This window comes from Dipodomys spectabilis, unplaced genomic scaffold, assembly GCF_019054845.1.
Source record: "Dipodomys spectabilis isolate Male_0828 unplaced genomic scaffold, ASM1905484v1 ptg000058l, whole genome shotgun sequence".
Classification (NCBI taxonomy): Eukaryota; Metazoa; Chordata; class Mammalia; order Rodentia; family Heteromyidae; genus Dipodomys; species Dipodomys spectabilis.
The window spans coordinates 2,259,207-2,275,371 of record NW_024870735.1 but is presented as its reverse complement, the minus strand read 5'-3'; the positions used below and the strand labels follow the sequence as shown (position 1 = coordinate 2,275,371).

Genomic DNA, 16,165 nt, shown 5'->3' with positions numbered 1-16,165 from the left:
ATGTGTGAGGAAGGACAGCCTATGCATTCTTGCTTGGTAACGGTACCTGTCAGAGCAACTCTGGCCACACTAGGCCCATCCCAGGCCTATATCCTTAGCACCAAGTCTTTATTGAGCTTTCAGCTCTGTCCTGCATAGGATATGGGGACTAGGGGGTGAGGGGATGTGTGACACATGTTTATATTTTCATTATTTCTTACAGACATTTTATCATTCATTCCGAGATATTTCAATTTGCTTTGGTGAATTCCAGTGGTATTATGTTCAGGGCTCTCCACAAGTTAGGGCAGCACCTCGACATTACCACTGTAGCCACGCTTCCAGTCCTTTTGCTTTTTCCCATTTTCTTTCACATTGGTTTGGCTGTGGACTGCTATTCTCCTTCTGTCCATAAATAGGTAAACAGGCATGAACCCCTATACTAACCCCTATTCCCATTTGCAGATTAAAAAATACCTGAGGATTGAAGTTATGCAACTTGTCCACCATTACATAGCTAGGTCTCCATGCAAACATCATTTCAACTTAGGCAGTTATGTCGTCACCTTAGACCTTTCTAGTTTGAAACACGAAACACTGGAAGGTGTAGAAAGAACAGTGGCAACTCAATCCCTTCAACACTGATGAGTTTGTCTTGGAATAACTTGTATAATAGCATAAGTTTTGGGGAGAGGCAGAGGCCAGAATGCTAAAGACTCTTTTGTGTGGTGGTGGTAGTGGTAATGGTGGTAAGGGTAGTGGTGGTGTGTGTATTGAGAAGCAAGCTTGACCCTGCTGAATTTCATCCTCACATAGAATCAGCTCTTCCTCTAGTGTCTGGAACTGCCTTCACCCTAGTATTGCACAGAGACATTGCTGTCCAGGGGCCTGGGGTTAGGAGCCCATCTGCTGTGTTTACATTGGAACAGACCAATAAGAACATCCCTGTATTTTGTGCTAAGGACTTCGTTTCCACCAGAGGACTCTGAACACCATTTACCCTTTTCTGACCCTTTACATCAGGGAAAACCATCTGTTTCTTTCTTTTTTTTTGTCGGTCATGGGGCTTGAACTCTGGGCCTGGGCGCTGTCCCTCAGCTCTTCAGCTCAAGGCGAGCGCTCTACCACTTAAGCCACAGCGCCACTTCCAGTTTTCTGGTGGTTTTTATTGGAGATAGGAGTCTCACTGTCTCTCCTGCCCGGGCTGGCTTTGAACCGAGATCCTCAGATCTCAGCCTCCTGAGTAGCTAGGATTACAGGCATGAGCCACCAATGCCCGGCATCCATCATTTTCTTAAAATAACTAAACAGGTTGTGATGTGCTGAACACCATAGTCTTGGACCTAGGGAGTAAAGAAGATAAGGCAGGGGTTCATGGGGCTGATACTTTATTTATTCATGTGTTCATTTTTGATGTGTTTACCTTAGGTCTTGGTGTGTCAACCACATTTGAGTCATACTCCAATCCTCCTGCCAAAACCTTCTGAGTGAAAGGATTACAGTTGTGTGTCCATCTGTTTATCTCAATGAGATCTTTTATGTTGTGGGTTTTAGAACCTTGAATTGGTTATTCGAAGAAATCACCACAAATGCAGAATAGATAAAAATAAAGTTTTCTTTGGATGCCTGTGTATTTGAGCCAAAGTTGGCAGCTATGTAAAAATAGCCTTGGGTCCTGAGAAAGTTGGCATAGTTTTTATACCTTTTAGGCTGTGTGTGTGTGTGTGTGTGTGTGTGTGTGTGTGTGTGTGTGTGTGTGTGTGTGTGTGTGTCCTGAGGCTTGAACCAAGGGCCAAGGTTTTTCCCTGAACTTTCTGCTCAAGACTAGTGCTCCACCACTATGATATTGCATTAGGACATTACTTTTTTCAAAAAACATACCAACAATATTATTGACAAATATAATAAACAAACTAGACCTCATTGAAAAAAAGCCTTTTGCCTTCCACCATTCACCCATGCCTATAAGCCTAGCTGGTTTTCTCCTGAGAACTGGAGAATAATTGTTTGAAGCCACTCCTATCCTAAAAACAAGTCCACAGACTCCATCTGTAATAAACTAACCAAAAGACAGAATGGAGGCCTGGCTCAGTTGTTTGCCAGCCATGAGCAATCAAGCTAATCCTAAGGAATGTGAGTTCATGCCCTGAATTCAAGAACTGGCAAAATAGAAGACACTCAGGCAGTCATATAGGTAGAAGATAGATAGATAGACAAATAGATACATAGATAGATAAATATATATATAGAGAGAGATACATACATACATCACATTTTTGTTTTGTAAGTGGTATCTACAATATAAAATAGAGCTCATAATAGTGGATAAAAATTTAAATTATGAATTTGATGTGAACTTATATCCACTGAATACAGACAATTCTTATGACTTATAAAATGCCTCTTTTCCCCTTCAAGTACTGGTTTTTGACATCAGAGCCTTGCTCTTTCTTACCTTGCTTTCTCAGCTGACCCAGCTATGACAGAAACACATATGCAAGCTAGATTTTGCCTATTATTTTAAAGACTGTGTTTCCAATAATATTTTCTGTCTGGATTTGAAACTTGTTTCTGCAGAACTTCAGCCTCCTAAGTAGCTAGAATTGAGCCATTGCTGCTAGATTAAATAATTCAATTTTTATTACCAAACATTAGCCACAAAAGGATTTCACTGTCAAATTTCCACACATATATAAAATATATCCCAATCAACATCAGCTCCTCTATACTTCTTCTCCCATGAGATTCAATTCCCTACCTTTCCCACTTGTGCCCACCTTCACATATGAGCCTGTTTTTCTTTCCTGGCATTTCTGTGTATGTATGAACTGCACCAAGGAGTTTCACTACGTTTTTTTTGTTGTTGTTTGTTTGTTTTTGTTTTTGGTTCGTTGTAGGGCTTGAACTCTGGGCCTGGGCACTGTCTGTCCCTATGCTCTTCAGCTCATGGCAAGTGCTCTACTGCTTAAGTCACAGTGCCACTTCCAGTTTTCTAGTCGTTTATTGGAGATAAGCGTCTGACGGATGTTCCTGCCTGGAACAAACTATTTGAAGAAGTATTTGGGCTGGCTTTGAACCGTGATCCTCAGATCTGAGCCTCCTGAGTAGCTAGGATTACAGGCGTGAGCCACCTGCACCCAGCAAGGAGTTTCACTATAGTGATTCAGAAATACATATATTTTGATAGAAAAATCCTCTCTGCTGTTTTCTTTTCCTCTAAAGAGCCACAATCTACTATTGGTCAACTCTGTCATTGAGGTTCTTTATGTCCTGCTTATACATAGTTGTCCTGTACTTTGAAATTATTTGCCTTTGATTTTTCTGCCTACCATTCTGTCTACCATTATCTGAGCCTCCTCTACAGTCCCACCTTTTTAATATATATACACATTTATGAGAATATTTTTGTGGAAATATCACAAGCCACAGCACCACTTCTTTCTTTGTCTGAGTAGTTTGTTGGAGTCACAAGGAACTTTTTCCTGGGCTGGCCTGGGATTAAAATCCTCATACTCTCAGCCTCCCATGTACCTGAGATGACAGATGTGTGCCACCACACATAGCAGGTGAATGAGAAGGAGCTTTGTGTAGGTATAACTAGACTGGTCTTGAACTAATGTCAACTTGCCAAGTAGATAGCTTTACAGGCATATGTCTTCAAAACCTTGATGTGTTCTACTTAAATTTGAAGTAGTGATTGTACATACTTAGGGTGTATAGTGATAATACAGTCCTTGAGTATATAATAATCAGTTCAATATAATTAGCACCTTCAGGGCTGGGAAAGTGGCTCAGTGGTAGAGTGCTTGCCTTGCATGCATGAGGCCTCGGGTTCAATTCTTCAGCACCTCATAAGCAGAAAAAAAGTTGGAAGTGGAGCCATGGCTCAAGTGGTATAGTGCTAGCCTTGAACTGAAGAACTGAGGGACAGGCCCAGGTCAAGAGTTCAGGCTCCGTGACCACCACAACCACCAACAAAAAGTAGTACTGCAGGGATAGCACTTTCATCTCTTAAAACTTTGATTACCAATGTAATTTGGTAACATCATGACTCTACTTGTTATTTTGGAATATACCATAAACATCCATAAATTGATAATGTTCACTAAAGGATTGGAAGTGGATAGGGATAGAGACATGTTAGATTACAAGTAGTAGATATATCTTTATTTATTGCTGCTTTGTAAAGCATTACCATATATCCACCATGACAATACCAGAGAATAATTTTCCTGCAGTATACAATTTTCCTTTTCTTATTCTGCCATCCACTATCCCCTATAAATACGAATGTTTTTCCTTTTTAATTATTTTCAGAATTAAATTATTATAAGATGGATTTTTTTGAAATTACCTCATTTTGCTTAGTTTTGTGATGGTAGATATTGAGACCAGGGCATCATGTAAGTTATGCTAGTATACTATACCCCTAATTTATCCTCATTCCATCATATTCCATCATGTAGGGATTTAGAGTTGCTGGATATAGTGTTTTGTGAAGCTGGACTGAAACTTGAAACCTTCGTGATCTCTCAGCAGATTCTGGTGGCTCTTACCTATAATCCCAGCTACACAGGACATTGAAAACTGAAGATTCAGTTCCAATCCAGACTGGGAAAGAAACTCTGTGAGTCTCTCATCTCCAATTAATTACAATAAGATGGAAGTGGAGTTGTGGCTCACGTAGTAGAGCACTAGTTTTGAGCAGAAGATACTCAAGGTAACCGTGAGCACAAGCCTAAAACATTCATGTGTGTGTGAGCATGCACACACACACACACACACACACACACACACACACACACACACACATGCTCTCTCTCTCTCTCTCTCTAAAGCAACATTGTATCTTACATTCACATCCAGAGATTGGACAACAGCTCGGCAATTTGTGAAATTCATTTTTGTATTTCTTGAAGGAAAAGGATAGATCATGGCACACAGAAGCCAAGACTTCAGAGGCAAGTACTGTATAAACAAATAGCTTGTAAAAAAAACCCAAATAGCAGTTTTCTATCTAGCTTTATATATAACATTCCTTAAATGCTGTAGTATTCTTAAAATAATAGTCATTATAACAATAAAAACAAATGCAGCACCTTTTCCCTTCTCCCCTTCCCTACTTCATAAAATATTTGACAACAGAATAAAAAAAGTCTTTTATCTTACAAGAATGGACACCTGTAAAAATATCTATGAGTGTAATGTTTGTTTACCAATACTTCTTTGATCTTCCCACCTCTAGGTACTTGCATATTTTGCTGATGACTCCCCTTAAGGGCAAACAGAAGATTAGGATACAGAAACAAAATAATGTCCTAAGATATAGATGTAAAAAAACATGTGCAGGAAGCACATAGCAGGCTGAGAGTGCCCTGAGAAGTAAAATGATTTGTGCCGGGTGATAGGAATAGTGACTAATAAGGCATGGATCTGACCTAGGAATGGCTCCTTGAAGCTGAGACCATGCCAGTACCTAGGGGATTCGACAAACAAGGTATGCTGTTTACTATGTCCATATGTGTAAATTGTGATGTGGAAGTGGTGATTTCAGACTCGTTTGTTTTGGGGAAGGTCTTACGTGAGCAAGCAGCTTAGATTATTGGAACCTGAGAGGTGACCTTGCCTCCCTCACAGTGGATTAGAACATGGAACTGTGATAGCAAACTGTGAAAGTTTGCTCAAGTGAGCTCACTTGGCCTGTGGCTCTGGAACAAGAAAGATGTTCTTATTCTGTGTTCAAAAGTCAGGAGACTTGGGGCTGGGAAGGTGGCTCAGTGGTAGAGTGCTTGCCTTGCATGCGTGAGGCCCTGGGTTCAATTCTTCAGCACCACATAAGCAAAAAGAAAAAAGCTGTAAGTGGTGCTGTGGCTCAAATGGTAGAGCACTAGCCTTGAGCTGAAGAGCTGAGGGACAGCGCCCAGGCCCAGAGTTCAGGCCCCACGACGGCCTGCCCCTCCCTCCCCAAAAAAGTCAGGAGACTCGAGTCTCAGGCAAGAGAGGTGTGAGTGCGTCACTCAAAGCTGCAGACATTGGATCAGTGCCAAGAACCCAAATCTAGTTTCTCAGGCCTTTGTCCAAGTAGAAACCAAGAAAAATACAGAGCAACTCAGGCGAGGTGTAATCATGATAGGAAATCTATTTGATTTCCTCCTACTCAGACTAGAACCGTCTTCCTGTGTGCTTTTAAGTGTCTATATTGAAATAATTCTTTCTATGTAGTTTTCAATCCAGTCTATTACAGTTACTCAATTTGTGGGTTTTTTTTTTTTTTTTTTGGGTCCAGTCGTGGGGCCTGAACTCTGGGCCTGGGTGCTGTCCCTCAGCTCTTCAGCTCAAGGCTAGTGCTCTACCACTTGAGCCACAGCGCCACTTCTGGCTTTTTTCTTTTTGCTTATGTGGTGCTGAGGAATCGACCCCAGGGCCTCGAGCATGCAAGGCAAGCGCTCTACCACTGAGCCACCTTCCCAGCCCCCAGTTACTCAATTTGAAGTGTGCTCCCTATTCCATGTTTGAAAGATCCATTCTTTTTACCACCATAGTGTGAAAAGGAGTCGGTTCCAACCTGGGATATACCCTGTAAAGTATGGAGCTTGGAGGCAGGCCTGGAGATGCTTGTGATGAACCTAGTCCCTCTCCACCAGAAAGGAGATCTCTTCTTTATTCAAAACTTCCTATACAACTATAGACTGTGGGAAAATGGAGCAAGTGCTGACTATTATGTTTAAAAAGTGAGTGCTCCTCTTTCAATCCAGGGCTGCTCAGCCAGCCCTCATGGATGAGTCTTGGGAGTACTGGCTCCAATCTGAGACTTTGTTTCACTGGGGTCTTCTCACAAAAGCTTGGCATAAGACAAAGAAGAACACACCATGGCTAATTTCTTAGGACTGGCCAGCCAGGACATTTCATTTCCCTCAGAAGCTACTGGAGCTTTAGAAATCTGTTTACTGATAAACCAGGATTACAGGCATGAGCCAGTAGCTCTCACCTAGCTGAGGCTCCAGGAAATCACATTTACCATTTGTAAATAAGTTTTCAGTAGTAATCCTGGAGGCCTGTGAAATAATGTATTCAGAGAAAGGGCTAGGGTGTTCCTAGGGTGCCAAGACTTTGTGAGTAGTGATCGAAACTAGGCCCCTAGGGATGGGCTTTTCAGGATGGTGATTGGCCAGGAGCCCTTAGTACAACCCAGCTAGACAAATGTCCTTTTACGGATATTCTCTGCCAGGTAATGCCTGTTCTTTTTTGAAAATATTCAGGCATCGGCTCTGATTAGAAACACCCTACCTTCTCACCACTGTTCAGTCCAAACTCAAGTTCAATAGCTTTCTTCATTAAAACCTCATGGCAGTTTAATTACACCTGAACTTATAGACAAGGATCCTTTACCTATTTCCATTCTCAGGTTTCGATCACCATAGAGCAGCTTTCCCTGAATTCGAAATAAAGAACCCTCAGTGACGTCACCAATGGTGATGATGGAGATCTGGAGTCATCACTGAACTCCAGAAAGAATGTGAATGTAGAGCAGATAAGGCTATTTGCAGAAAAGACCAAGCAGATTTCGAGTCCTGTGGATGTCTCACTTGTTCTGAACCCTACACATGACGCAGATGAACCTGCAGATACTCCAGTGGAAGAAGATCCAGAATTTATTCACTTGACTTTCACAGTCTGCCTAGATCAGCTCCAGGTGAGTCAAATAAGGACATGTCTTGGCATGCAGGATAAACCAGCACTTGTGGGGTTTGAGGAAAATTTCCCCAGTCTGTGTTCAGAAGCACCAATAAGTGATGTCTGAAAGCTTAATTCAGTTGAGGAAAGGGAGTCTGTCCTCACAGAATATCTGCTGCAGGAAAACGAATCTCCAATGGAGAAATTAGAATATGTCCCTCCCTCAACTCAGGAAGAAAAGCCTTCCTGTAATGAGGTGGTAGATTCCTTTGACTACCCTGACCTAGCATTTCTGCTTATAGGCAACTTATAGGAAGATCTAGTGTTATAGGTTCCTTCTCCCCTCCCTGGGAAAATATCTATTTTACTTTTTGTCATGATTGATATAAAATGTTTATTTTATTTACTCTTCTAACTCTATTAAAATGTCAATATTTATGTTGTACAATTCTTGAATCTTATATACTGTGGATTTTTTTCTTCCTATAATCTGATGACCCAGGCACATGGGTCCTGAGTGGGTTGAAACACCTGTAGCTGTACAAGAGAATCTACTGAATGTAGAGGCAACTATTAAATGCATAGGCAGTGGCAAAAATCCAGGCCATGTCTCTATATGGTGATAGGGTCCCTACACTAGCTCTAGGACATAGCAGACCAGACATCCTAGAAAGGTGTTCCTCCTTGATCCTCAAGCTCATAATCTGTCAATTGGGACAAATGCCAGAGTAAATGTAGTGGTACATGGGACTCTCTTCCAACAGTGAATTCAAGTATCAATACGCATCCATTGTGCTTCATGCAAACATCTAAGAAAATTTCACCCTAAAGAACATCAAAAACCTAGTTTAGGGAGAAAATATTTAACAAGATACATAGGATCCCACAATTCAATGAAAATGAATACACATCAAGAAACCTGTGGGACACAGCAAAAGCATTCCTGAGGGGGCAAATTTATTCCCCTCAGTGTCCACATGAAGGAAAATAGAGATGGACTAAGTAAATAATCCCATGTTGTAAACTTCTAGAAAAACATGAAAAAAGTGGAACCTAAAGTTACTAGACGGAACCAGATTACCAAATTAAGAGCTGAAATTAACGAGATAGAGATTAAGAAAATTATAAATAAAATTAATAAAACAAAAAGCTGTTTTTTTTGAAAAAAATACATAAAATTGATGGACCTTTGGCAAGATTAATTAAGAGAGGAAACCCAAATTAACAAGATCAGGGATGCCACGGGAAAAATCACAACAAATACCCAAGACATCCAAGCAATTCTAAAGAACTATATCCAGAATCCATACTCTCTAAAGAAAGAAAACCTATCAGAAATGGATGCATTTTTATGTGATATAGATAGATAGATAGATAGATAGATAGATAGATAGATAGATAGATAGATAGATAGGTAGATAGATAGATAGATAGATATAGATATAGATGGAATTCTATGTCTCCATCAGAAAGAATGACATCACCCCATTTGTTAGGAAATGCAAAGACTTGGAAAAACTTATATTAATTGAATTAAGCCAGGCCAAAGAAACATAGGTCCTATGGTTTCCCTTATTTGCAATAACTAGTATATGTCTGGGACAAGCAGAAAAGGTCAAAAGCTATGTACATATGACCAGATAAGATGATTTAAGCGAGGGGTCGGGGGGGGGTGGGGGGAGGATGGGAAGGGATGGGAAGGGGAAACAAAGGAGGAGGCTACAATGCTTGATAAGAAATGTACTCATTATCTTGCCCATGTAATTGTAACCCATCTGTACAGTATTTTCACAATAAAAAATTAAAAAAAAAGAAATGGATGCATTTTTAGAGAAATACAAGTTACCCAAACTGAGCAAAGAACCAATCAATTAAAAAAGCCAATATCTTACAATGAGATAAAGGAAGCAATCAGAAGTTTTCCAACAAGGAAAAGCCCAGGACAAGATGCATTCACTACGGAATTCTGTAAGACTTTTAAAGAGGAACTAAAACCCATACTCCTCAGCCTCTTCCATGAAATAGAAAAAGAGGGAGCTATCCAAAACTCATTCTACGATGCCAATATCACACTCATCCCCAACCCAAGCAAAGACCCAACAACAACAGAAACAACAAAAAACTACAGACCAATCTTCTTGATGAACACAGACACAAAGATCATTAACAAAATTCTATCCAACAGAATCCAGAAAAATATAAAAAAACATACATCATGGCCAAGTAGGCTTCATCTCAGAGATGCATGGATGGTTTAACCTACATAATTTAATAAATGTAATCCATTATACCAACAGACCCAAGGTCAAGAGCCACATGATTATCTCCATTGATGCAGAAAAAAAGCTTTTGATAACAGACAATATTCATGTTAAAAGCTCTGGGAAAAATAGGAATAGAAGGAACATTCCTTAAAACAATAAAAGCCATATATGACAGACCAACAGCCAATATTATACTTAATGGGAAAAACAACCAATTCTCCTAAAATCAGGAACAAGGCAAGGATTCCCACTTTCTCCACTCTTCTTCAATATACTTCTGGAAACCTTAACCAGAGCAATAAGGCAAGAAAAAGACATTAAAGGGATCCGCATAGGGAAGGAAGAAGTTAAATTATCTCTTTGGGCAGATGACAGGATACTATACCTCCATGATCCCAAAAACTTCACACTCAAGCTCTTACAACTTATAAACTAATTCAGCAAAGTAGCAGGATACAAAATCAACCCACAAAAATCAGTTGCCTTTCTGTACACAAACAATGTAGAAGCAGGAAGGGAAATCAAGGAAACAGCCTCATTCACAATACCCCCCCCCCAAATAAAATATTTAGGAATTAGTCTAACCAAAGATGCAAAAGAGCTATTTAATGAAAACTGTAAAAACTTAAAGAAAGAAATTATAGAGGACACCAGAAAGTGGAAAGACCTTCCATGTTCTTGGACAGGCAGACTTAATGTAGTGAAAAATGCCAAAATTAATATACAAATTTAATGCAATTCCTATTAAAATCCCAATGATGTACATTGCTGAAATACAGAAAACAGTCCAAAAATTCATATGGGACATCAAAAGAACTAGTATAGCCAAAATAATTCTAGGCAAAAAAGACAACATGCGAGGGATCTCGATGCCAGACTTCAAACTGTACTATAGAGCCATAATGACAAAGACAGCATGGTACTTTCACAAAAACAGACCCCCAAGGGGCTGGGAAGGTGGCTCAGTGGTAGAGCACTTGCCTTGCATGCCTGAGTGTTGGGTCTTCGTCCGTCCCACAAAAGACGGACGGGGTCCGAGGAAAGGTAAGTGCGGCGCTCGCCCGTTCCCTAGCCTCCCTCAGCCCAGGAGACAATCAGACACAGCGGGGAGCCAAATCCAGCAGGTAGAAAAACTCGTTTATTAACAGAGAGCAGCCCCTTTTAAAGACAACAAGGGTGGGTGGCATGGTAAGGGAGGAAGAGGAACCAATCACTGTCAAGGTCACACCCTATCATTCACCTGAGCCTTCACGGGCTGGTTAGGCACTGATCAGAAGATCAATTGGGGTCTGCCCACTCAACCCCCTCCCAGAGCCATCTTGGCTGGCCATGTGCTCTACAGTAAATTAGGCACTGCCCACTCAGCCCCTTCCCAGCGCCATATTTGCTGCCCATGTGCTCCACACCTGAGGCCCTGGGTTCGATTCCTCAGCACCACATAAGCAAAAAGAAAAAAGCCAGAAGTGGTGTTATGGCTCAAGTGGTAGAGCGCTAGCCTTGAGCTGGAGAGCTGAGGGACAGCACCCAGGCCCAGAGTTCAGGCCCCACGACTGGACCCCCCCAAAAAAAAAACCAGACCCCCGAAGACCAAGGGAATAGAATAGAAGATCCAGAAATAAAACTACATGCCTATAGTCAGCTAATATTTGACAAAGGAGCCAAAGACATACAGTGGAAGAAGCACAGCCTCTTCAACTACTGGTGCTGGTGCTGGGAAAACTGGGCGGCCACATGCAAAAAAATAAAAGTGGACTCCAGCCTGTCACCATGCACTAACATCAACTCAAAATGGATTAACATCAATCCTTAATCCCTGAAACTACTGCAGGACAGAGTAGGAGAGACACTTGAACTTATAGGCACAGGCAGGAACTTCCTGAACAGAGTTCCAGGGTCACAACAAATTGAGAAAGACTCAACAAATGGGACTACCTTAAAATAAAAAAGCTTCTGCACAGCTAAAGCTATAGCAACCGAACTAGAAACAAAACCAACTAACGGGAAAAAATATTTAGCAGCAATATATCAGACAAGGAGATAATATCCAGTATGTACAGGGAACTCAAGAAACTAATCCCTCCCAAACCCAACAAATCAATTACTAAATGTACAAGGGAAGTAAAGAGAGACTTCTCAGAAGTAGAGATAAAAAATGGCAAAGAAACACATGAGGAAATGTTCACCATCCCTGGTTATAAAGGAAATGCAAATAAAGACAACCTTAAGATACCACCTTACCCCAGTCAGAATGGCCCACATCCTAAAGTCAGCCAACGACAAATGCTGGAGGGGATGCAGAGAAGGAGGAACCCTATTGCACTGCTGGTGGGAATGTACACTTATACAAACCACTTTGGAAAGCAGTTTGGAGGGTCTCAGAAAGCTAAATATTGACCTCTCCTATGAGCCAGCCATACTACTCCTAGGCATCTATCCTGAACAACAGGAACCATGATACAAGGACACGTGCACCTCCATGTTTATTGCAGCACTGTTCACAATAGCCAGGATATGGAAACAACCCAGATGCTCTCACTACAGATGAATGGATCAAAAAATTGTATTTATATACAATGGAATATTATGCTGCCATTAGAAAGAACAAAATAATGGCATTCACAGGGAAATGGATAGAACTAGAAGAAATCATGTTGAGTGAGGTAAACCAAGAAGAAAGAGACAAATGGCACATGGTCTCCCTGATAAGTGGATGTTAAATCCAGAACATAAGGTAATACAACAAAGTAAACAAGACGAGAAACAAAAGACTCCCACTCATCTAGTCCAATCATTACTAAATGACCCCATGCCGCTGACCACATATGGTATATATGTGAACATCAGAGGGAAACTAGGAGGAGGACACAGAACTAGAGGGAAACGGGAAAACATACAACAGTGAGACCCATCAGCTGCACTGGACATTGATCAAAACAAACCAAGCAACTTAAAGGCAGCGTTGGGAGGGAGGAAATGAGTGGGAAAGAGAGAACAGCTGACACTCTGCAAGAAGAAAGTAATGTAAATATCACTCAATATGGAAGAAATAACTGTATAGTCAAAGCCCATAGAACTCATAAACTTTGTGGACCATGATAGGCAATTTGCCCCATGAGTGTTAGAATGTGTTTGTAACTTTAACTAAGCATCACTATCCCCAAATACTTTGAAATTTGTGAAATTATGCAATCAATCACAATAAAAATTTTGGAAAAATGTACATAAGAAATATGAACACTGACATAAAATACATCATAATTAGGAGAAAGAAGACTTGCATAAATGGAAAATGACTTGCCAGGTGTCATGGACCATCTCACTACCTCTAGCTTCTAAAGTGGCATATTCTAAAGATGGAGGTTCAAAGCAGCACCTGCAGACAAATCTTAAAGACCCTTATTCAATGAATCAGTAAAAGTCAGGAACTAGAGGTGTAGCTAAAGTTCTATGTACAAGCGTTGAACAAAAAAATAAGCAAGAGAGCAAGGTCCTGAGTTCAAACTCCATTGGTGGCATGAAAGATAAATATATCAAAGAAACAAAATTTTGACAATGGCAATTTTAAACTAAGGAAAAACATATAAAGGAAAAAGGAAAAGTACATGTCAATACTGTCCTTGAACAGTTTTTTCTCATGTTCATAGCTCCAATTTTGGATATTTGTTGTTGTTGTTTTTTTTCTTTTGGAAATAATTTTTGGAAAGGTTTTTCTTCCTCAGGTTGGTTTTGAATTACCGTCCTCAGATCTCTTCTTTCTGAGTAGCAAAGATCACAGATGTGAGTCATCCTCCCCTACTTAACTTCCTCTTGTTTTTGCAGTATCCAATTAGTTTGTTTAGGATTTCTTATAGTCCCGTACACATTTTAGAATGAATTTTGCAATTAATTTAAACCTAGGTCACAATCTTGTAAGGGGGCATTTTGAATGCAAAGGCAATTTGAAAAGTACTGCTCTTTTAGAATTTTTTTTTTTTGGTCCAGTCTTGGGGCCTGAATTCTGGGCCTGGGCGCTGTCCCTCAGCTCTTCAGCTAAAGGCTAGTGCGCTACCACTTGAGCCATAGCGCCACTTCCGGCTTTTTGTTTTTGCTTTTGTGGTGCTGAGGAATCGAACCCAGGGCCACAGGCATGCAACCCAAGCGCTCTACCACTGAGCCAACTTCCCAGCCCTCTTTTAGAAATATTAAGTCCTAGCTGGGCACTGGTGACTCAAAATTGTTATCCTAGCTTCTAGGAGGCTGAGATCTGAGGATCATAGTTCAAAGCCAGCCTGAGCAAGAAAGTCTGTGATATTCTTACTCTAATTAACCACCCCCTTAACCAGATGTATAGCTGTTGCTTAAAGAAGTAGAGTGCTAGTCTTGAGCAAAAAAGTTCTGGGATGTTGCCCAGGCCATGACTAAAGCTCCACAACTGATAAAAAGTAAAATAAAGTACAATATTGAGTCCTTTAGTCATAAGACAGGGTTATTTTTTTTTCCATTTCAGTGGATCTACTTGACTATAAAGGCCTTTTTCCATTTCCAAATCACTCATCTTTTTATTGTTGATGTTCTGTGGTGGTCTTGGTGCTTGAATTCAGGATAGGAGCTATCCTTGAGCTTCATTTAACATGAAGCTAGTACTGTACCACTTGAGATACAGGTCACTTCCAGGATTTTTGGTGATTAATTAGATCTAGGATGTGGTGCAGGAGGAAGGGGAGTAGAAGGAATGGATTGGGGGTGTCCCTCCTTACCCTGGTGCTTTAGTCATATGAGATGGAAAGTTTGCTGAAAATGGGCAGGTCTCCTGAATTGTCCAAGATGGGGGAATCTGACCCAGCATGGCTCCTGCTGCACTGCACAGGTAGCCTTGACCCAAGAGAGAATCCTGAGGGGTGGCATGAGAATCAAACATGTGAGAGAACTCAGACATGGATCAGAATAGGAAGGTGGTGGGGTAGACATGAAAGGCAGCCCCATGAAAGAGGTAAAGAACAAATACCTGGCTCTAGAAGGTGAAGGGGTTATTGGTGCCATCAGGAAGGTTGGATGAGCCCAGGAGGTCATCGGCAATCAGGATGGGTGTTGGGATGATGGACGTGGGGCTATCTAGCAATCCAGTGGTGGCAGCAGTCTCATTGGCACTGGAAAATCCAGCAAAGCTAAAGCTATCCTGGAGATAGGGAAGGTCTGCAGAAAGGTCCTGGCCAGGGCTCTGCGTTCCTTGGTTTTGTGGATGAAGTGGCAGCAGAGCTCATAGAGGCAAAGGTTGGTGACATGGAAGGTGCAACCCAGCTAGATCTTGCACTTGGGATGGCAGGCTAGACTGTGGAGCTTGTGGATGCTGTGCATGAAGTGACACTTGTCTCTATAGGTGTTTTCTTCAAATTGGAGGAACAGCTAGGTCTTATAGCGCCTGGAGTTGACCTGCCTCTTTTGGTCTGCTTCTGATTGGGCAGCAGCTGCTCAGCACCTGTGAGAAAGAGCAGTCTCTGAAGCTGCTGTCCCTAGAGTACAAGACTGGGACTGGCTCACCCTTCAGGTTGCTGATGACCTAGCTCTGGTGGAACTTGGTGCTGGGCAGGGTGTTGGCCAAGTGCCTCCAAGGGAAACACCTCAGCAGCAGGAGAGACCACTGCCTTCCTGTCCAGCAAGCAGCCCCTTCTCTGGGAGCTCTGTCATTGAGCATCTTGTCAACCAAACCTTGCATAAAGCTTCTCTCAAGTTGAAAATGGTGGCAGATACGAGTGGGGTAGTCATTGTGGACACTGACAGAGGCCCAAAGGTGCAGATTTGGTGTCATGAAGGTCCTGATGTGGGGAAGGTGCTTATTCTCCCACTTAGGTCAGGAGTTCCACATGTCTAATCCCAGGGCCCCTCACCTTTCTCACTCTGCCCTCATAGAACTTTAAGTGGAATTTTTTGTTTTCTTTTTAGATTATAAAATGTCAGTGCATCAAATAAAAGGGATTGCTGCATATTAACTGGGTTGCATGTAGTCAGGTTTTTTGTTTGCTTTTTGTCAGTCGTGGGGCTTGAACTCTGGACTTGGGCACTATCCCGTGCTCTTCAGCTCAAGGCGAACATTCTACTGCTTGAGCCACAGCACCACTTCCGGTTTTCTAGTGGTTAATTTGAGATAAGAGTCTCACTGACTTTTCTGCCGGGCTGGCTTTGAACTGTGATCCTTAGATCTCAGCCTCCTGAGTAGCTAGGATTAGAGGCGTGAGCCACTAGCACCCAGCAAGTAGTCAGTTTTTCATCAG

At 41.5% G+C, this 16,165-nt stretch overlaps 1 pseudogene; it reads right to left on the bottom strand.

Annotated features, from left to right (window-relative positions):
• Positions 1-14,662: 14,662 nt before the first annotated feature.
• LOC122108368 lies at positions 14,663-15,659 on the bottom strand (annotated as a pseudogene).
• Positions 15,660-16,165: the final 506 nt, after the last annotated feature.